Consider the following 22670-nt stretch of genomic DNA (forward strand, 5'->3'; position numbering starts at 1 on the left):
CTTCGCACAATGAATTGAAGTGTTGGAACAGACTGCTTCTCTTTCAGAGAAACAGATGTGAGTTTCTTGTTAATGCTTGTAAGTCGCTTAAGGCAGTTTCAAAAGAGAGTGATAATCTCTAAAAGGAGAGCATATAGAAAGTGAAGCAACACTCCATTCACTTCGCACAGTGAATTGAAGTGTTGGAACAGACGGCTTCTCTTTCAGAGAAATGCATGTGAATTTCTGTTGAATGCTTGTAAGTAGTTTAAGGCAGTTTCATAAGGGAGTGATTTTCTCTAAAAGGAGAGCATATAGCAAGTGAAGCAACACTCCATTCACTTCGCATAGTGAATGAAGTGTTGGAACAGACTGCTTCTCTTTCAGAGAAACGCATGTGATTTTCTGTTAAATGCTTGTAAGTAGCTTAAGGCACTTTGAAAGGAAAGTGATTTTCTCTGAAACTACAGCATTTAGAATGTGAAGGAACACTCCATTCACTTCGCACAGTGAATTGAAGTGTTGCAACAGACTGCTTCTCTTTCAGAGAAATGCATGTGAATTTCTGTTGAATGCTTGTAAGTAGCTTAAGGCACTTTCAAAAGAAAGTGATATTCTCTGAAAGGACAGCATTTAGAAAGTGAAGCAACACTCCATTCACTTCGCACAGTGAATTGAAGTGTTGGAACAGACTGCTTCTCTTTCAGAGAAACAGATGTGAGTTTCTTGTGAATGCTTGTAAGTAGCTTGAGGCACTTTCAAATGAAAGTGATTTTCTCTGAAAGGACAGCATTTAGAAAGTGAAGCAACACTCCATTCACTTTGCACAGTGAACTGAAGTGTTGGAACAGACTGCTTCTCTTTCAGAGAAACGCATGTGAATTTCTGTTGAATGCTTGTAATTAGCTTAAGGCACTTTCAAAGGGAAGTGATTTTCTCTGAAAGGACAGCATTTAGAAAGTGAAGCAACACTCCATTCACTTCGCACAGTGAATTGAAGTGTTGGAACAGACTGCTGCTCTTTCAGAAAAATGCATGTGAGTCTCTTGTGAATGCTTGTAAGTAGCTTAGGCACTTTCAAAGGGAAGTGATTTTCTCTGAAAGGACAGCATTTAGAAAGTGAAGCAACACTTCATTCACTTTGCACAGTGAATTGAAGTGTTGGAACAGACCTCTTCTCTCAGAGAAACGGATGTGAGTTTTTTGTGAATGCTTGTAATTAGCTTAAGGCACTTTCAAAGGAAAGTGATTTTCTCTGAAAGGACAGCATTTAGAAAGTGAAGCAACACTCCATTCACTACGCACAGTGAATTGAAGTGTTTGAACAGATTGCTTCTCTTTCAGAGAAATGCATGTGAATTTCTGTTGAATGCTTGTAAGTAGCTTAAGGCACTTTCAAAGGAAAGTGATCTTCTCTGAAAGGACAGCATTTAGAAAGTGAAGCCTCACTCCATTCACTTCGCACAGTGAATTGAAGTGTTGTAACATACAGCTTCACTTTCTGAGAAACGCATGTGAATTTCTGTTAAATGCTTGTAAGTAGCTTAATGCACTTTCAAAGGAAAGTTATTTTCTCTGAAAGGACAGCATTAGAAAGAGAAGCAACACTCCATTTACTACGCACAGTGAATTGAAGTGTTGGAACAGACTGCTTCTCTTTCAGAGAAACAGATGTGAGTTTCTTGTGAATGCTTTTAAGTAGCTTAAGGCAGTTTCAAAAGAGAGTGATTTTCTCTAAAAGGACAGCATTTAGAAAGTGAAGCAACATTCCATTCACTACGCAAAGTGAATTGAAGTGTTGGAACAGACTACTTAACTTTCAGAGAAACCGATGTGAGTGTTTTGTGAATGCTTGTAAGTAGCTTAAGGCACTTTCAAAGGAATGTGATTTTCTCTGAAAGGACAGCATTTAGAAAGTGAAGCAACACTCCATTCACTTCGCACAGTGAATTGAAGTGTTGGAACAGACTGCTTCTCTTTCAGAGAAACGCATGTGAATTTCTGTTAAATGCTTGTAAGTAGCTTAAGGCACTTTCAAAGGAAAGTGATTTTCTCTGAAAGGACAGCATTTAGAAAGTGAAGCAACACTCCATTTACTACGCACAGTGAATTGAAGTGTTGGAACAGACTGCTTCTCTTTCAGAGAAACAGATGTGAGTTTCTTGTGAATTCTTTTAAGTAGCTTAAGACAGTTTCAAAAGAGAGTGATTTTCTCTAAAAGGACAGCATTTAGAAAGTGAAGCAACATTCCATTCACTACGCACAGTGAATTGAAGTGTTGGAACAGACTACTTAACTTTCAGAGAAACCGATGTGAGTGTTTTGTGAATGCTTGTAAGTAGCTTAAGGCACTTTCAAAGGAATGTGATTTTCTCTGAAAGGACAGCATTTAGAAAGTGAAGCAACACTCCATTCACTTCGCACAGTGAATTGAAGTGTTGGAACAGACTGCTTCTCTTTCAGAGAAACGCATGTGAATTTCTGTTAAGTGCTTGTAAGTAGCTTAAGGCACTTTCAAAGGAAAGTGACTTTCTCTGAAACTACAGCATTTAGAATGTGAGGGAACACTCCATTCACTTCGCACAATGAATTGAAGTGTTGGAACAGACAGCTTCTCTTTCAGAGAAAAAGATGTGAGTTTCTTGTGAATGCTTGTAAGTCGCTTAAGGCAGTTTCAGAAGAGAGTGATTGTCTCTAAAAGGACAGCATTTAGAAAGTGAAGCAACATCCCATTCACTACGCACAGTGAATTGAAGTGTTGGAACAGACTACTTAACTTTCAGAGAAACCGATGTGAGTGTTTTGTGAATGCTTGTAAGTAGCTTAAGGCACTTTCAAAGGAATGTGATTTTCTCTGAAAGGACAGCATTTAGAAAGTGAAGCAACACTCCATTCACTTCGCACAGTGAATTGAAGTGTTGGAACAGACTGCTTCTCTTTCAGAGAAACGCATGTGAATTTCTGTTAAATGCTTGTAAGTAGCTTAAGGCACTTTCAAAGGAAAGTGATTTTCTCTGAAAGGACAGCATTTAGAAAGTCAAGCAACAATCCATTTACTACGCACAGTGAATTGAAGTGTTGGAACAGACTGCTTCTCTTTCAGAGAAACAGATGTGAGTTTCTTGTGAATTCTTTTAAGTAGCTTAAGACAGTTTCAAAAGAGAGTGATTTTCTCTAAAAGAACAGCATTTAGAAAGTGAAGCAACATTCCATTCACTACGCACAGTGAATTGAAGTGTTGGAACAGACTACTTAACTTTCAGAGAAACCGATGTGAGTGTTTTGTGAATGCTTGTAAGTAGCTTAAGGCACTTTCAAAGGAATGTGATTTTCTCTGAAAGGACAGCATTTAGAAAGTGAAGCAACACTCCATTCACTTCGCACAGTGAATTGAAGTGTTGGAACAGACTGCTTCTCTTTCAGAGAAACGCATGTGAATTTCTGTTAAATGCTTGTAAGTAGCTTAAGGCACTTTCAAAGGAAAGTGACTTTCTCTGAAACTACAGCATTTAGAATGTGAAGGAACACTCCATTCACTTCGCACAATGAATTGAAGTGTTGGAACAGACAGCTTCTCTTTCAGAGAAAAAGATGTGAGTTTCTTGTGAATGCTTGTAAGTTGCTTAAGGCAGTTTCAGAAGAGAGTGATTGTCTCTAAAAGGACAGCATTTAGAAAGTGAAGCAACACTTCATTCACTTTGCACAGTGAATTGAAGTGTTGGAACAGACTACTTCTCTCAGAGAAACGGATGTGAGTTTTTTGTGAATGCTTGTAATTAGCTTAAGGCACTTTCAAAGGAAAGTAATTTTATCTGAAAGGACAGCATTTAGAAAGTGAAGCAACACTCCATTCACTACGCACAGTTAATTGAAGTGTTTGAACAGACTGCTTCTTTTTCAGAGAATTGCATGTGAATTTCTGTTGAATGCTTGTAAGTAGCTTAAGGCACTTTCAAAGGAAAGTGATCTTCTCTGAAAGGACAGCATTTAGAAAGTGAAGCAACACTCCATTTACTATGCACAGTGAATTGAAGTGTTGGAACAGACTGCTTCTCTTTCAGAGAAACAGATGTGAGTTTCTTGTGAATGCTTTTAAGTAGCTTAAGGCAGTTTCAAAAGAGAGTGATTTTCTCTAAAAGGACAGCATTTAGAAAGTGAAGCAACATCCCATTCACTACGCACAGTGAATTGAAGTGTTGGAACAGACTACTTAACTTTCAGAGAAACCAATGTGAGTGTTTTGTGAATGCTTGTAAGTAGCTTAAGGCAGTTTCAAAGGAATGTGATTTTCTCTGAAAGGACAGCATTTAGAAAGTGAAGCAACACTCCATTCACTTCGCACAGTGAATTGAAGTGTTGGAACAGACTGCTTCTCTTTCAGAGAATCGCATGTGAATTTCTGTTAAATGCTTGTAAGTAGCTTAAGGCACTTTCAAAGGAAAGTGATTTTCTCTGAAAGGACAGCATTTAGAAAGTCAAGCAACACTCCATTTACTACGCACAGTGAATTGAAGTGTTGGAACAGACTGCTTCTCTTTCAGAGAAACAGATGTGAGTTTCTTGTGAATGCTTTTAAGTAGCTTAAGGCAGTTTCAAAAGAGAGTGATTTTCTCTAAAAGGACAGCATTTAGAAAGTGAAGCAACATTCCATTCACTACGCACAGTGAATTGAAGTGTTGGAACAGACTACTTAACTTTCAGAGAAACCGATGTGAGTGTTTTGTGATTGCTTGTAAGTAGCTTAAGGCACTTTCAAAGAATGTGATTTTCTCTGAAAGGACAGCATTTAGAAAGTGAAGCAACACTCCATTCACTTCGCACAGTGAATTGAAGTGTTGGAACAGACTGCTTCTCTTTCAGAGAAACGCATGTGAATTTCTGTTAAATGCTTGTAAGTAGCTTAAGGCACTTTCAAAGGAAAGTGATTTTCTCTGAAACTACAGCATTTAGAATGTGAAGGAACACTCCATTCACTTCGCACAATGAATTGAAGTGTTGGAACAGACTGCTTCTCTTTCAGAGAAAAAGATAAGAGTTTCTTGTGAATGCTTGTAAGTCGCTTAAGGCAGTTTCAAAAGAGAGTGATTTTCTCTAAAAGGAGAGCATATAGAAAGTGAAGCAACACTCTATTCACTTCGCACAGTGAATTGAAGTGTTGGAACAGACTGGTTCTCTTTCAGAGAAACGCATGTGAATTTCTGTTGAATGCTTATAAGTAGCTTGAGGTACTTTCAAAGGAAAGTGATTTTCTCTGAAATTACAGCATTTAGAACGTGAAGCAACACTCCATTCACTTCGCACAGTGAATTGAAGTGTTGGAACAGACTGCTTCTCTTTCAGAAAAATGCATGTGAGTCTCTTGTTAATGCTTGTAAGTAGATTAAGGCACTTTCAAAGGAAAGTGATTTTCTCTGAAAGGACAGCATTTAGAAAGTGAAGCAACACTCCATTTACTACGCACAGTGAATTGAAGTGTTGGAACAGACTGCTTCTCTTTCAGAGAAACAGATGTGAGTTTCTTGTGAATGCTTGTAAGTAGCTTGAGGCACTGTCAAAGGAAAGTGACTTTCTCTGAAAGGAGAGCATTTAGAAAGTGAAGCAACACTCCATTCACTTCGCACAGTGAATTGAAGTGTTGGAACAGACTGCTTCTCTTTCAGAGAAATGCATGTGTATTTCTGTTGAATGCTTGTAAGTAGCTTAAGGCACTTTCAAAAGAAAGTGATTTTCTCTGAAAGGACAGCATTTAGAAAGTGAAGCAACACTCCATTCACTTCGCACAGTGAATTGAAGTGTTGGAACAGACTGCTTCTCTTTCAGAGAAACAGATGTGAGTTTCTTGTGAATGCTTGTAAGTAGCTTGAGGCACTTTCAAAGGAAAGTGACTTTCTCTGAAAGGACAGCATTTAGAAAGTGAAGCAACACTCCATTCACTTCGCACAGTGAATTGAAGTGTTGGAACAGACTGCTTCTCTTTCAGAGAAATGCATGAGAATTTCTTTTGAATGCCTGTAGGTAGCTTAAGGCACTTTCAAAGGAAAGTGATTTTCTCTGAAAGGACAGCATTTAGAAAGTGAAGCAACACTCCATTCACTTCGCACAGTGAATTGAAGTGTTGGAACACACTGCTTCTATTTCAGAGAAACGCATGTGAATTTCTGTTAAATGCTTGTAAGTAGCTTAAGGCACTTTCAAAGGAAAGTGATTTTCTCTGAAAGGACAGCATTTAGAAAGTGAAGCAACACTCCATTTACTACGCACAGTGAATTGAAGTGTTGGAACAGACTGCTTCTCTTTCAGAGAAACAGATGTGAGTTTCTTGTGAATGCTTTTAAGTAGCTTAAGGCAGTTTCAAAAGAGAGTGATTTTCTCTAAATGACAGCATTTAGAAAGTTAAGCAACATTCCATTCACTACACACAGTGAATTGAAGTGTTGGAACAGACTGCTTCTCTTTCAGAGAAAAAGATGTGAGTTTCTTGTAAATGCTTCTAAGTCGCTTAAGGCAGTTTCAAAAGAGAGTGATTTTCTCTAAAATGAGAGCATATAGAAAGTGAAGCAACACTCCATTCACTTCGCACAGTGAATTGAAGTGTTGGAACAGACTGCTTCTCTTTCAGAAAAATGCATGTGAATTTCTGTTGAATGCTTGTAAGTAGCTTAAGGCACTTTCAAAAGAAAGTGATTTTCTCTGAAAGGACAGCATTTAGAAAGTGAAGCAACACTCCATTCACTTCGCACAGTGAATTGAAGTGTTGGAACAGACTGCTTCTCTTTCAGAGAAACGCATGTGAATTTCTGTTGAATGCTTGTAATTAGCTTAAGGCACTTTCAAAGGGAAGTGATTTTCTCTGAAAGGAGAGCATATAGAAAGTGAAGCAACACTCCATTCACTTCGCACAGTGAATTGAAGTGTTGGAACAGTCTGCTTCTCTTTCAGAGAAATGCATGTGAATTTCTGTTAAATGCCTGTAAGTAGCTTAAGGCACTTTCAAAGGAAAGTGATTTTCTCTGAAAGGACAGCATTTAGAAAGTGAAGCAACACTCCATTCACTACGCACAGTGAATTGAAGTGTTGTAACAGTTGCTTCTCTTTCAGAAAAATGCATGTGAGTTTCTTGTGAATGCTTTTAAGTAGCTTAAGGCACTTTTAAAGGAAAGTGATTTTCTCTGAAAGGACAGCATTTAGAAAGTGAAGCAACACTCCATTCACTTCGCACAGTGAATTGAAGTGTTGGAACAGACTGCTTCTCTTTCAGAGAAACAGATGTGATTTTCTTGTGAATGCTTGTAAGTAGCTTAAGGCAGTTTCAAAAGGGAGTGATTTTCTCTAAAAGGAGAGCATATAGAAAGTGAAGCAACACTCCATTCACTTCGCACAGTGAATTGAAGTGTTGGAACAGACTGCTTCTCTTTCAGAGAAAGGCATGTGATTTTCTGTTAAATGCTTGTAAGTAGCTTAAGGCACTTTCAAAGAAAGTGATTTTCTCTGAAACTACAGCATTTAGAATGTGAAGGAACACTCCATTCACTTCGCACAATGAATTGAAGTGTTGGAACAGACTGCTTCTCTTTCAGAGAAAAAGATGTGAGTTTATTGTGAATGCTTGTAAGTCGCTAAAGGCAGTTTCAAAAGAGAGTGATTTTCTCTAAAAGGAGAGCATATAGAAAGTGAAGCAATACTGCATTCACTTCGCACAGTGAATTGAAGTGTTGGAACAGACTGCTTCTCTTTCAGAGAAATGCATGTGAATTTCTGTTGAATGCTTGTAAGTAGCTTAAGGCACTTTCAAAAGAAAGTGATATTCTCTGAAAGGACAGCATTTAGAAAGTGAAGCAACACTCCATTCACTTCGCACAGTGAATTGAAGTGTTGAAACAGACTGCTTCTCTTTCAGAGAAACAGATGTGAGTTTCTTGTGAATGCTTGTAAGTAGCTTGAGGCACATTCAAAGGAAAGTGACTTTCTCTGAAAGGACAGCATTTAGAAAGTGAAGCAACACTCCATTCACTTCGCACAGTGAATTGAAGTGTTGGAACAGACTGCTTCTCTTTCAGAGAAACGCATGTGAGTCTCTTGTTAATGCTTGTAAGTAGCTTAAGGCACTTTCAAAGGAAAGTGATTTTCTCTGAAAGGACAGCATTATAAAGTGAAGCAACACTCCATTCACTTCGCACAGTGAATTGAAGTGTTGGAACAGACTGCTTCTCTTTCAGAGAAACGCATGTGAGTCTCTTGTTAATGCTTGTAAGTAGCTTAAGGCACTTTCAAAGGAAAGTGATTTTCTCTGAAAGGACAGCATTTAGAAAGTGAAGCAACACTTCATTCACTTTGCACAGTGAATTGAAGTGTTGGAACAGACTGCTTCTCTTTCAGAGAAACGCATGTGAATTTCTGTTAAATGCTTGTAAGTAGCTTAAGGCACTTTCAAAGGAAAGTGATTTTCTCTGAAACTACAGCATTTATAATGTGAAGGAACACTCCATTCACTACGCACAGTGAATTGAAGTGTTGGAACAGACTGCTAGTCTTTCAGAGATAAAGATGTGAGTTTCTTGAGAATGCTTGTAAGTCGCTTAAGGCAGTTTCAAAAGAGAGTGATTTTGCTCTAAAAGGAGAGCATATAGAAAGTGAAGAAACACTCCATTCACTTCGCACAGTGAATTGAAGTGTTGGAACAGACTGCTTCTCTTTCAGAGAAAAAGATGTGAGTTTCTTGTTAATGCTTGTAAGTCGCTTAAGGCAGTTTCAAAGGAAAGTGAATTTCTCTGAAAGGACAGCATTTAGAAAGTGAAGCAACACTCCATTCACTTCGCACAGTGAATTGAAGTGTTGGAACAGACTGCTTCTCTTTCAGAGAAACGCATGTGAATTTCTGTTGAATGCTTGTAAGTAGCTTAAGGCACTTTCAAAGGAAAGTGATTTTTTCTGTAAGGAAAGCATTTAGAAAGTGAAGCAACACTCCACTCACTTCGCACAGTGAATTGAAGTGTTGGAACAGACTGCTTGTCTTTCAGAGAAACGCATGTGAATTTCTGTTGAATGCTTGTAAGTAGCTTAAGGCACTTTCAAAGGAAAGTGATTTTCTCTGAAAGGACAGCATTTAGAAAGTGAAGCAACACTCCATTCAATTCGCACAGTGAATTGAAGTGTAGGAACAGACTGCTTCTCTTTCAGAGAAACGCTTGAGAATTTCTGTTGAATGCTTGTAAGTAGCTTAAGGCACTTACAAAGGAAAGTGATTTTCTCTGAAAGGACAGCATTTAGAAAGTGAAGGAACACTCCATTCACTTCTCACAGTGAATTGAAGTGTTGGAACAGACTGCTTCTCTTTCAGAAAAACGCATGGGAATTTCTGTTAAATGCTTGTAAGTAGCTTAAGGCACTTTCAAAGGAAAGTGATTTTCTCTGAAACTACAGCATTTAGAATGTGAAGGAACACTCCATTCACTTCGCACAGTGAATTGAAGTGTTGGAACAGACTGCTTCTCTTTCAGAGAAAAAGATGTGAGTTTCTTGTGAATGCTTGTAAGTTGCTTAAAGCAGTTTCAAAAGAGAGTGATTTTGCTCTAAAAGGAGAGCATATAGAAAGTGAAGAAACACTCCATTCACTTCGCACAGTGAATTGAAGTGTTGGAACAGACTGCTTCTCTTTCAGAGAAAAAGATGTGAGTTTCTTGTTAATGCTTGTAAGTCGCTTAAGGCAGTTTCAAAAGAGAGTGATTTTCTCTAAAAGGAGAGCATATAGAAAATGAAGAAACACTCCATTCACTTCGCACAGTGAATTGAAGTGTTGGAACAGACTGCTTCTCTTTCAGAAAAATGCATGTGAGTTTCTTGTGAATGCTTGTAAGTAGCTTAAGGCACTTTCAAAGGAAAGTGATTTTCTCTGAAAGGACAGCATTTAGAAAGTGAAGCAACACTCCATTCACTTCACACAGTGAATTGAAGTGTTGGAACAGACTGCTTCTCTTTCAGAGAAACGCATGTGAATTTCTGTTGAATGCTTGTAAGTAGCTTAAGGCACTTTCAAAGGAAAGTGATTTTCTCTGAAAGGACAGCATTTAGAAAGTGAAGCAACACTCCATTCACTTCGCACAGTGAATTGAAGTGTTGGAACAGACAGCTTCACTTTCATAGAAACACATTTGAGTGTCCCTTGAATGCTTGTAAGTAGCGTAAGACACTTTCAAAGGATAGTGATTTTCTCTGAAACTACAGCATTTAGAATGTGAAGGAACACTCCTTTCACTTCGCACAGTGAATTGAAGTGTTGGAACAGACTGCTTCTCTTTCAGAGAAAAAGATGTGAGTTTCTTGTGAATGCTTGTAAGTCGCTTAAGGCAGTTTCAAAGGAAAGTGAATTTCTCTGAAAGGACAGCATTTAGAAAGTGAAGCAACACTCCATTCACTTCGCACAGTGAATTTAAGTGTTGGAACAGACTGCTTCTCTTTCAGAGGAACGCATGTGAATTTCTGTTGAATGCTTGCAAGTAGCTTAAGGCACTTTCAAAGGAAAGTGATTTACTCTGTAAGGACAGCATTTAGAAAGTGAAGCAACACTCCACTCACTTCGCACAGTGAATTGAAGTGTTGGAACAGACTGCTTGTCTTTCAGAGAAACGCATGTGAATTTCTGTTGAATGCTTGTAAGTAGCTTAAGGCACTTTCAAAGGAAAGTGATTTTCTCTGAAAGGACAGCTTTTAGAAAGTGAAGCAACACTCCATTCACTTCGCACTGTGAATTGAAGTGTGGGAACAGACTGCTTCTATTTCAGAGAAATGCTTGAGAATTTCTGTTGAATGCTTGTAAGTAGCTTAAGGCACTTTCAAAGGAAAGTGATTTTCTCTGAAAGGACAGCATTTAAAAAGTGAAGCAACACTCCATTCACTTCGCACAGTGGATTGAAGTGTTGGAACAGACTGCTTCTCTTTCAGAAAAATGCATGTGAGTTTCTTGTGAATGCTTGTAAGTAGCTTAAGGCAGTTTCAAAAGAGAGTGATTTTCTCTAAAAGGAGAGCATATAGAAAGTGAAGCAACACTCCATTCACTTCGCACAGTGAATTGAAGTGTTGGAACAGACAGCTTCTCTTTCATAGAAACACATTTGAGTTTACTGTGAATGCTTGTAAGTAGCTTAAGACACTTTCAGAGGAAAGTGATTTTCTCTGAAACTACAGCATTTAGAATGTGAACGAACACTCCATTCACTTCGCACAGTGAATTGAAGTGTTGGAACAGACTGCTTCTCTTTCAGAGAAAAAGATGTGAGTTTCTTGTGAATGCTTGTAAGTCGCTTAAGGCAGTTTCAAAAGAGAGTGATTTGCTCTAAAAGGAGATCATATAGAAAGTGAAGCAACACTCCATTCACTTCGCACAGTAATTGAAGTGTTGGAACAGACTGCTTGTCTTTCAGAGAAATGCATGTGAATTTCTGTTGAATGCTTGTAAGTAGCTTAAGGCACTTTCAAAGGAAAGTGATTTTCTCTGAAAGGACAGCATTTAGAAAGTGAAGCAACACTCCATTCACTTCACACAGTGAATTGAAGTGTTGGAACAGACTGCTTCTCTTTCAGAGAAACGCATGTGAATTTCTGTTGAATGCTTGTAAGTAGCTTAAGGCACTTTCAAAGGAAAGTGATTTTCTCTGAAAGGACAGCATTTAGAAAGTGAAGCAACACTCCATTCACTTCGCACAGTGAATTGAAGTGTTGGAACAGACAGCTTCACTTTCATAGAAACACATTTGAGTGTCCCTTGAATGCTTGTAAGTAGCTTAAGACACTTTCAAAGGATAGTGATTTTCTCTGAAACTACAGCATTTAGAATGTGAAGGAACACTCCTTTCACTTCGCACAGTGAATTGAAGTGTTGGAACAGACTGCTTCTCTTTCAGAGAAAAAGATGTGAGTTTCTTGTGAATGCTTGTAAGTCGCTTAAGGCAGTTTCAAAGGAAAGTGATTTTCTCTGAAAGGACAGCATTTAGAAAGTGAAGCAACACTCCATTCACTTCGCACAGTGAATTGAAGTGTTGGAACACACTGCTTCTCTTTCAGAGAAACAGATGTGAGTTTCTTGTGAATGCTTTTAAGTAGCTTAAGGCAGTTTCAAAAGAGAGTGATTTAATCTAAAAGGAGAGCATATAGAAAGTGAAGCAACACTCCATTCACTTCGCACAGTGCATTGAAGTGTTGGTACAGACTGCTTCTCTTTCAGAGAAACGCATGTGAGTTTCTTGTGAATGCTTGTAAGTAGCTTAAGGCACTTTCAAAGGAAAGTGATTTTTCCTGAAAGGACAGCATTTAGAAAGTGAAGCAACACTCCATTCACTTCGCACAGTGAATTGAAGTGTTGGAACAGACTGCTTCTCTTTCAGAGAAACGCATGTGAATTTCTGTTAAATGCTTGTAAGTAGCTTAAGGCACTTTAAAAGGAAAGTGATTTTCTCTGAAAGGACAGCATTTAGAAAGTGAAGCAACACTCCATTCACTTCGCACAGTGAATTGAAGTGTTGGAACAGACTGCTTCTCTTTCAGAGAAACGCATGTGAATTTCTGTTAAATGCTTGTAAGTAGCTTAAGGCACTTTCAAAGGAAAGTGATTTTCACTGAAACTACAGCATTTAGAATGTGAAGGAACACTCCATTCACTTCGCACAGTGAATTGAAGTGTTGGAACAGACTGCTTCTCTTTCAGAGAAAAAGATGTGAGTTTCTTGTGAATGCTTGTAAGTCGCTTAAGGCAGTTTCAAAAGAGAGTGATTTTGCTCTAAAAGGAGAGCATATAGAAAGTGAAGAAACATTCCAATTACTTCGCACAGTGAATTGAAGTGTTGGAACAGACTGCTTCTCATCCAGAGAAAAAGATGTGAGTTTCTTGTTAATGCTTGTAAGTCGCTTAAGGCAGTTTCAAAAGAGAGTGATTTTCTCTAAAAGGAGAGCATATAGAAAGTGAAGCAACACTCCATTCACTTCGCACAGTGAATTGAAGTGTTGGAACAGACTGCTTCTCTTTCAGAAAAATGCATGTGAGTTTCTTGTGAATGCTTGTAAGTAGCTTAAGGCACTTTCAAAGGAAAGTGATTTTCTCTGAAAGGACAACATTTAGAAAGTGAAGGAACACTCCTTTCATTTCGCACAGTGAATTTAAGTGTTGGAACAGACTGCTTCTCTTTAAGAGAAAAAGATGTGAGTTTCTTGTTAATGCTTGTAAGTCGCTTAAGGCAGTTTCAAAGGAAAGTGAATTTCTCTGAAAGGACAGCATTTAGAAAGTGAAGCAACACTCCATTCACTTCGCACAGTGAATTGAAGTGTTGGAACAGACTGCTTCTCTTTCAGAGAAACGCATGTGAATTTCTGTTAAATGCTTGTAAGTAGCTTAAGGCACTTTCAAAGGAAAGTGATTTTCTCTGAAAGGACAGCATTTAGAAAGTGAAGCAACACTCCATTCACTTCGCACAGTGAATTGAAGTGTTGGAACTGACTGCTTCTCTTTCAGAAAAATGCATGTGAGTTTCTTGTGAATGCTTGTAAGTAGCTTAAGGCAGTTTCAAAAGAGAGTGATTTTCTCTAAAAGGAGAGCATATGGAAAGTGAAGCAACACTCCATTCACTTCCCACAGTGAATAGAAGTGTTGGAACAGACTGCTTCTCTTTCAGAGAAACGCATGTGAATTTCTGTTGAATTCTTGTAAGTAGCTTAAGGCACTTTCAAAGGAAAGTGATTTTCTCTGAAAGGACAGTATTTAGAAAGTGAAGCAACACTCCATTCACTTCGCACAGTGAATTGAAGTGTTGGAACAGACAGCTTCTCTTTCATAGAAACACATTTGAGTTTCCTGTGAATGCTTGTAAGTAGCTTAAGACACTTTCAGATGAAAGTGATTTTCTCTGAAACTACAGCATTTAGAATGTGATCGAACACTCCATTCACTTCGCACAGTGAATTGAAGTGTTGGAACAGACGGCTTCTCTTTCAGAGAAACGCATGTGAGTTTCTGGTGAATGCTTGTGAGTCGCTTAAGGCAGTTTCAAATGAGAGTGATTTTATCTAAAAGGAGAGCATATAGAAAGTGAAGCAACACTCCATTCACTTCGCACAGTGAATTGAAGTGTTGGAACAGACTGCTTCTCTTTCAGAGAATCGCATGTGAATTTCTGTTGAATGCTTGTAAGTAGCTTAAGGCACTTTCACAGGAAAGTGATTTTCTCTTAAAGGACAGCATTTAGAAAGTGAAGCAACACTCCATTCACTTCGCACAGTGAATTGAAGTGTTGGAACACACTGCTTCTCTTTCAGAGAAACAGATGTGAGTTTCTTGTGAATGCTTTTAAGTAGCTTAAGGCAGTTTCAAAAGAGAGTGATTTTATCTAAAAGGAGAGCATATAGAAAGTGAAGTAACACTCCATTCACTTCGCACAGTGCATTGAAGTGTTGGAACAGACTGCTTCTCTTTCAGAGAAAGGCATGTGAGTTTCTTGTGAATGCTTTTAAGTAGCTTAAGGCAGTTTCAAAAGAGAGTGATTTTATCTAAAAGGAGAGCATATAGAAAGTGAAGCAACACTCCATTCACTTCGCACAGTGCATTGAAGTGTTGGAACAGACTGCTTCTCTTTCAGAGAAACGCATGTGAATTTCTGTTAAATGCTTGTAAGTAGCTTAAGGCACTTTCAAAGGAAAGTGATTTTCTCTGAAAGGACAGCATTTAGAAAGTGAAGCAACACTACATTCACTTCTCACAGTGAATTGAAGTGTTGGAACAGACTGCTTCTCTTTCAGAGAAATGCAAGTGAATTTCTGTTGAATGCTTGTAAGTAGCTTAAGGCACTTTCAAAGGAAAGTTATTTTCTCTTAAATGAAAGCATTTAGAAAGTTAAGCAACACTCCATTCACTTTGAACAGTGAATTGAAGTGTTGGAACAAACTGCTTCTCTTTCAGAGAAATGCATGTGAATTTCTGTTGAATGCTTGTAAGTAGCTTAAGGCACTTTCAAAGGAAAGTGATTTTCTCTGAAAGGACAGCATTTAGAAAGTGAAGCAACACTCCATTCACTTCGCACAGTAAATTGAAGTGTTGGAACAGACTGCTTCTCTTTCAGAGAAACACATGTGAATTTCTGTTAAATGCTTGTAAGTAGCTTAAGGCACTTTCAAAGGAAAGTGATTTTCTCTGAAAGGACAGCATTTAGAAAGTGAAGCAACACTCCATACACTTCACACAGTGAATTGAAGTGTTGGAACAGACAGCTTCTCTTTCATAGAAACACATTTGAGTTTCCTGTGAATGCTTGTAAGTAGGTTAAGACACTTTCAAAGGAAAGTGATTTTCTCTGAAATTACAGGATTTAGAATGTGAAGGAACACTCCATTCACTTCGCACAGTGAAATGAAGTGTTGGAGCAGACTGCTTCTCTTTCAGAGAAAAAGATGTGAGTTTCTTGTTAATGCTTGTAAGTCGCTTAAGGCAGTTTCAAAAGAGAGTGATTTTCTGTAAAAGGAGAGCATATAGAAAGTGAAGCAACACTCCATTCATTTCGCAGAGTGAATTGAAGTGTTGGAACAGACTGCTTCTCTTTCAGAGAAACGCATGTGAATTTCTGTTAAATGCTTGTAAGTAGCTTAAGGCAGTTTCAAAGGAAAGTGATTTTCTCTGAAAGGACAGCATTTAGAAAGTGAAGCAACACTCCATTCACTTCTCACAGTGAATTGAAATGTTGGAACAGACTGCTTCTCTTTCAGACAAACGCAAGTGAATTTCTGTTGAATGCTTGTAAGTAGCTTAAGGCACTTTAAAGGAAAGTGATTTTCTCTGAAAGGACAGCATTTAGAAAGTGAAGCAACACTCCATTCACTTCGCACAGTGAAATGAAGTGTGGAACAGACAGCTTCTCTTTCATAGAAACACATTTGAGTGTCCCGTGAATGCTTGTAAGTAGCTTAAGAAACTTTCAGAGGAAAGTGATTTTCTCTGAAACTACAGCATTTAGAATGTGAAGGAACACTCCATTCACTTCGCACAGTGAATTGAAGTGTTGGAACAGACTGCTTCTCTTTAAGAGAAAAAGATGTGAGTTTCTTGTTAATGCTTGTAAGTCACTTAAGGCAGTTTCAAAGGAAAGTGAATTTCTCTGAAAGGACAACATTTAGAAAGTGAAGCAACACTCCATTCACTTCGCACAGTGAATTGAAGTGTTGGAACAGACTGCTTCTCTTTCAGAGAAACGCATGTGAATTTCTGTTAAATGCTTGTAAGTAGCTTAAGGCAGTTTCAAAGGAAAGTGACTTTCTCTGAAACTACAGCATTTAGAATGTGAAGGAACACTCCATTCACTTCGCACAATGAATTGAAGTGTTGGAACAGACAGCTTCTCTTTCAGAGAAAAAGATGTGAGTTTCTTGTGAATGCTTGTAAGTTGCTTAAGGCAGTTTCAGAAGAGAGTGATTGTCTCTAAAAGGACAGCATTTAGAAAGTGAAGCAACACTTCATTCACTTTGCACAGTGAATTGAAGTGTTGGAACAGACTACTTCTCTCAGAGAAACGGATGTGAGTTTTTTGTGAATGCTTGTAATTAGCTTAAGGCACTTTCAAAGGAAAGTAATTTTATCTGAAAGGACAGCATTTAGAAAGTGAAGCAACACTCCATTCACTACGCACAGTTAATTGAAGTGTTTGAACAGACTGCTTCTTTTTCAGAGAATTGCATGTGAATTTCTGTTGAATGCTTGTAAGTAGCTTAAGGCACTTTCAAAGGAAAGTGATCTTCTCTGAAAGGACAGCATTTAGAAAGTGAAGCAACACTCCATTTACTATGCACAGTGAATTGAAGTGTTGGAACAGACTGCTTCTCTTTCAGAGAAACAGATGTGAGTTTCTTGTGAATGCTTTTAAGTAGCTTAAGGCAGTTTCAAAAGAGAGTGATTTTCTCTAAAAGGACAGCATTTAGAAAGTGAAGCAACATCCCATTCACTACGCACAGTGAATTGAAGTGTTGGAACAGACTACTTAACTTTCAGAGAAACCAATGTGAGTGTTTTGTGAATGCTTGTAAGTAGCTTAAGGCACTTTCAAAGGAATGTGATTTTCTCTGAAAGGACAGCATTTAGAAAGTGAAGCAACACTCCATTCACTTCGCACAGTGAATTGAAGTGTTGGAACAGACTGCTTCTCTTTCAGAGAATCGCATGTGAATTTCTGTTAAATGCTTGTAAGTAGCTTAAGGCACTTTCAAAGGAAAGTGATTTTCTCTGAAAGGACAGCATTTAGAAAGTCAAGCAACACTCCATTTACTACGCACAGTGAATTGAAGTGTTGGAACAGACTGCTTCTCTTTCAGAGAAACAGATGTGAGTTTCTTGTGAATGCTTTTAAGTAGCTTAAGGCAGTTTCAAAAGAGAGTGATTTTCTCTAAAAGGACAGCATTTAGAAAGTGAAGCAACATTCCATTCACTACGCACAGTGAATTGAAGTGTTGGAACAGACTACTTAACTTTCAGAGAAACCGATGTGAGTGTTTTGTGATTGCTTGTAAGTAGCTTAAGGCACTTTCAAAGAATGTGATTTTCTCTGAAAGGACAGCATTTAGAAAGTGAAGCAACACTCCATTCACTTCGCACAGTGAATTGAAGTGTTGGAACAGACTGCTTCTCTATCAGAGAAACGCATGTGAATTTCTGTTAAATGCTTGTAAGTAGCTTAAGGCACTTTCAAAGGAAAGTGATTTTCTCTGAAACTACAGCATTTAGAATGTGAAGGAACACTCCATTCACTTCGCACAATGAATTGAAGTGTTGGAACAGACTGCTTCTCTTGCAGAGAAAAAGATAAGAGTTTCTTGTGAATGCTTGTAAGTCGCTTAAGGCAGTTTCAAAAGAGAGTGATTTTCTCTAAAAGGAGAGCATATAGAAAGTGAAGCAACACTCTATTCACTTCGCACAGTGAATTGAAGTGTTGGAACAGACTGGTTCTCTTTCAGAGAAACGCATGTGAATTTCTGTTGAATGCTTATAAGTAGCTTGAGGTACTTTCAAAGGAAAGTGATTTTCTCTGAAATTACAGCATTTAGAACGTGAAGCAACACTCCATTCACTTCGCACAGTGAATTGAAGTGTTGGAACAGACTGCTTCTCTTTCAGAAAAATGCATGTGAGTCTCTTGTTAATGCTTGTAAGTAGATTAAGGCACTTTCAAAGGAAAGTGATTTTCTCTGAAAGGACAGCATTTAGAAAGTGAAGCAACACTCCATTTACTACGCACAGTGAATTGAAGTGTTGGAACAGACTGCTTCTCTTTCAGAGAAACAGATGTGAGTTTCTTGTGAATGCTTGTAAGTAGCTTGAGGCACTGTCAAAGGAAAGTGACTTTCTCTGAAAGGAGAGCATTTAGAAAGTGAAGCAACACTCCATTCACTTCGCACAGTGAATTGAAGTGTTGGAACAGACTGCTTCTCTTTCAGAGAAACGCATGAGAATTTCTGTTGAATGCCTGTAAGTAGCTTAAGGCACTTATAAAGGAAAGTGATTTTCTCTGTAAGGACAGCATTTAGAAAGTGAAGCAACACTCCACTCACTTTGCACAGTGAATTGAAGTGTTGGAACAGACTGCTTCTCTTTCAGAGAAACGCATGTGAATTTCTGTTGAATGCTTGCTAGTAGCTTAAGGCACTTTCAAAGGAAAGTGATTTTCTCTGAAAGGACAGCATTTAGAAAGTGAAGCAACACTCCATTCACTTCGCACAGTGAATTGAAGTGTTGGAACAGACTGCTTCTCTTTCAGAGATACGCATGTGAATTTCTGTTAAATGCTTGTAAGTAGCTTAAGGCACTTTCAAAGGAAAGTGATTTTCTCTGAAACTACAGCATTTAGAATGTGAAGGAACACTCCATTCACTTCGCACAATGAATTGAAGTGTTGGAACAGACTGCTTCTCTTTCAGAGAAAAAGATGTGAGTTTCTTGTGAATGCTTGTAAGTCGCTTAAGGCAGTTTCAAAAGAGAGTGATTTTCTCTAAAAGGAGAGCATATAGAAAGTGAAGCAACACTCCATTCACTTCGCACAGTGAATTGAAGTGTTGGAACAGACTGCTTCTCTTTCAGAGAAATGCATGTGTATTTCTGTTGAATGCTTGTAAGTAGCTTAAGGCACTTTCAAAAGAAAGTGATTTTCTCTGAAAGGACAGCATTTAGAAAGTGAAGCAACACTCCATTCACTTCGCACAGTGAATTGAAGTGTTGGAACAGACTGCTTCTCTTTCAGAGAAACAGATGTGAGTTTCTTGTGAATGCTTGTAAGTAGCTTGAGGCACTTTCAAAGGAAAGTGACTTTCTCTGAAAGGACAGCATTTAGAAAGTGAAGCAACACTCCATTCACTTCGCACAGTGAATTGAAGTGTTGGAACAGACTGCTTCTCTTTCAGAGAAATGCATGAGAATTTCTTTTGAATGCCTGTAGGTAGCTTAAGGCACTTTCAAAGGAAAGTGATTTTCTCTGAAAGGACAGCATTTAGAAAGTGAAGCAACACTCCATTCACTTCGCACAGTGAATTGAAGTGTTGGAACACACTGCTTCTATTTCAGAGAAACGCATGTGAATTTCTGTTAAATGCTTGTAAGTAGCTTAAGGCACTTTCAAAGGAAAGTGATTTTCTCTGAAAGGACAGCATTTAGAAAGTGAAGCAACACTCCATTTACTACGCACAGTGAATTGAAGTGTTGGAACAGACTGCTTCTCTTTCAGAGAAACAGATGTGAGTTTCTTGTGAATGCTTTTAAGTAGCTTAAGGCAGTTTCAAAAGAGAGTGATTTTCTCTAAATGACAGCATTTAGAAAGTGAAGCAACATTCCATTCACTACACACAGTGAATTGAAGTGTTGGAACAGACTGCTTCTCTTTCAGAGAAAAAGATGTGAGTTTCTTGTAAATGCTTCTAAGTCGCTTAAGGCAGTTTCAAAAGAGAGTGATTTTCTCTAAAATGAGAGCATATAGAAAGTGAAGCAACACTCCATTCACTTCGCACAGTGAATTGAAGTGTTGGAACAGACTGCTTCTCTTTCAGAAAAATGCATGTGAATTTCTGTTGAATGCTTGTAAGTAGCTTAAGGCACTTTCAAAAGAAAGTGATTTTCTCTGAAAGGACAGCATTTAGAAAGTGAAGCAACACTCCATTCACTTCGCACAGTGAATTGAAGTGTTGGAACAGACTGCTTCTCTTTCAGAGAAACGCATGTGAATTTCTGTTGAATGCTTGTAATTAGCTTAAGGCACTTTCAAAGGGAAGTGATTTTCTCTGAAAGGAGAGCATATAGAAAGTGAAGCAACACTCCATTCACTTCGCACAGTGAATTGAAGTGTTGGAACAGTCTGCTTCTCTTTCAGAGAAATGCATGTGAATTTCTGTTAAATGCCTGTAAGTAGCTTAAGGCACTTTCAAAGGAAAGTGATTTTCTCTGAAAGGACAGCATTTAGAAAGTGAAGCAACACTCCATTCACTACGCACAGTGAATTGAAGTGTTGTAACAGTTGCTTCTCTTTCAGAAAAATGCATGTGAGTTTCTTGTGAATGCTTTTAAGTAGCTTAAGGCACTTTTAAAGGAAAGTGATTTTCTCTGAAAGGACAGCATTTAGAAAGTGAAGCAACACTCCACTCACTTCGCACAGTGAATTGAAGTGTTGGAACAGACTGCTTCTCTTTCAGAGAAACAGATGTGATTTTCTTGTGAATGCTTGTAAGTAGCTTAAGGCAGTTTCAAAAGGGAGTGATTTTCTCTAAAAGGAGAGCATATAGAAAGTGAAGCAACACTCCATTCACTTCGCACAGTGAATTGAAGTGTTGGAACAGACTGCTTCTCTTTCAGAGAAAGGCATGTGATTTTCTGTTAAATGCTTGTAAGTAGCTTAAGGCACTTTCAAAGAAAGTGATTTTCTCTGAAACTACAGCATTTAGAATGTGAAGGAACACTCCATTCACTTCGCACAATGAATTGAAGTGTTGGAACAGACTGCTTCTCTTTCAGAGAAAAAGATGTGAGTTTATTGTGAATGCTTGTAAGTCGCTAAAGGCAGTTTCAAAAGAGAGTGATTTTCTCTAAAAGGAGAGCATATAGAAAGTGAAGCAATACTGCATTCACTTCGCACAGTGAATTGAAGTGTTGGAACAGACTGCTTCTCTTTCAGAGAAATGCATGTGAATTTCTGTTGAATGCTTGTAAGTAGCTTAAGGCACTTTCAAAAGAAAGTGATATTCTCTGAAAGGACAGCATTTAGAAAGTGAAGCAACACTCCATTCACTTCGCACAGTGAATTGAAGTGTTGAAACAGACTGCTTCTCTTTCAGAGAAACAGATGTGAGTTTCTTGTGAATGCTTGTAAGTAGCTTGAGGCACATTCAAAGGAAAGTGACTTTCTCTGAAAGGACAGCATTTAGAAAGTGAAGCAACACTCCATTCACTTCGCACAGTGAATTGAAGTGTTGGAACAGACTGCTTCTCTTTCAGAGAAACGCATGTGAGTCTCTTGTTAATGCTTGTAAGTAGCTTAAGGCACTTTCAAAGGAAAGTGATTTTCTCTGAAAGGACAGCATTATAAAGTGAAGCAACACTCCATTCACTTCGCACAGTGAATTGAAGTGTTGGAACAGACTGCTTCTCTTTCAGAGAAACGCATGTGAGTCTCTTGTTAATGCTTGTAAGTAGCTTAAGGCACTTTCAAAGGAAAGTGATTTTCTCTGAAAGGACAGCATTTAGAAAGTGAAGCAACACTCCATTCACTTCGCACAGTGAATTGAAGTGTTGGAACAGACTGCTTCTCTTTCAGAGAAATGCATGAGAATTTCTTTTGAATGCCTGTAGGTAGCTTAAGGCACTTTCAAAGGAAAGTGATTTTCTCTGAAAGGACAGCATTTAGAAAGTGAAGCAACACTCCATTCACTTCGCACAGTGAATTGAAGTGTTGGAACACACTGCTTCTATTTCAGAGAAACGCATGTGAATTTCTGTTAAATGCTTGTAAGTAGCTTAAGGCACTTTCAAAGGAAAGTGATTTTCTCTGAAAGGACAGCATTTAGAAAGTGAAGCAACACTCCATTTACTACGCACAGTGAATTGAAGTGTTGGAACAGACTGCTTCTCTTTCAGAGAAACAGATGTGAGTTTCTTGTGAATGCTTTTAAGTAGCTTAAGGCAGTTTCAAAAGAGAGTGATTTTCTCTAAATGACAGCATTTAGAAAGTGAAGCAACATTCCATTCACTACACACAGTGAATTGAAGTGTTGGAACAGACTGCTTCTCTTTCAGAGAAAAAGATGTGAGTTTCTTGTAAATGCTTCTAAGTCGCTTAAGGCAGTTTCAAAAGAGAGTGATTTTCTCTAAAATGAGAGCATATAGAAAGTGAAGCAACACTCCATTCACTTCGCACAGTGAATTGAAGTGTTGGAACAGACTGCTTCTCTTTCAGAAAAATGCATGTGAATTTCTGTTGAATGCTTGTAAGTAGCTTAAGGCACTTTCAAAAGAAAGTGATTTTCTCTGAAAGGACAGCATTTAGAAAGTGAAGCAACACTCCATTCACTTCGCACAGTGAATTGAAGTGTTGGAACAGACTGCTTCTCTTTCAGAGAAACGCATGTGAATTTCTGTTGAATGCTTGTAATTAGCTTAAGGCACTTTCAAAGGGAAGTGATTTTCTCTGAAAGGAGAG

The sequence above is a fragment of the Myodes glareolus genome, chromosome 18 (genome assembly GCF_982192425.1).
Source record: "Myodes glareolus chromosome 18, mMyoGla1.1, whole genome shotgun sequence".
NCBI classification, from domain to species: domain Eukaryota; kingdom Metazoa; phylum Chordata; class Mammalia; order Rodentia; family Cricetidae; genus Myodes; species Myodes glareolus.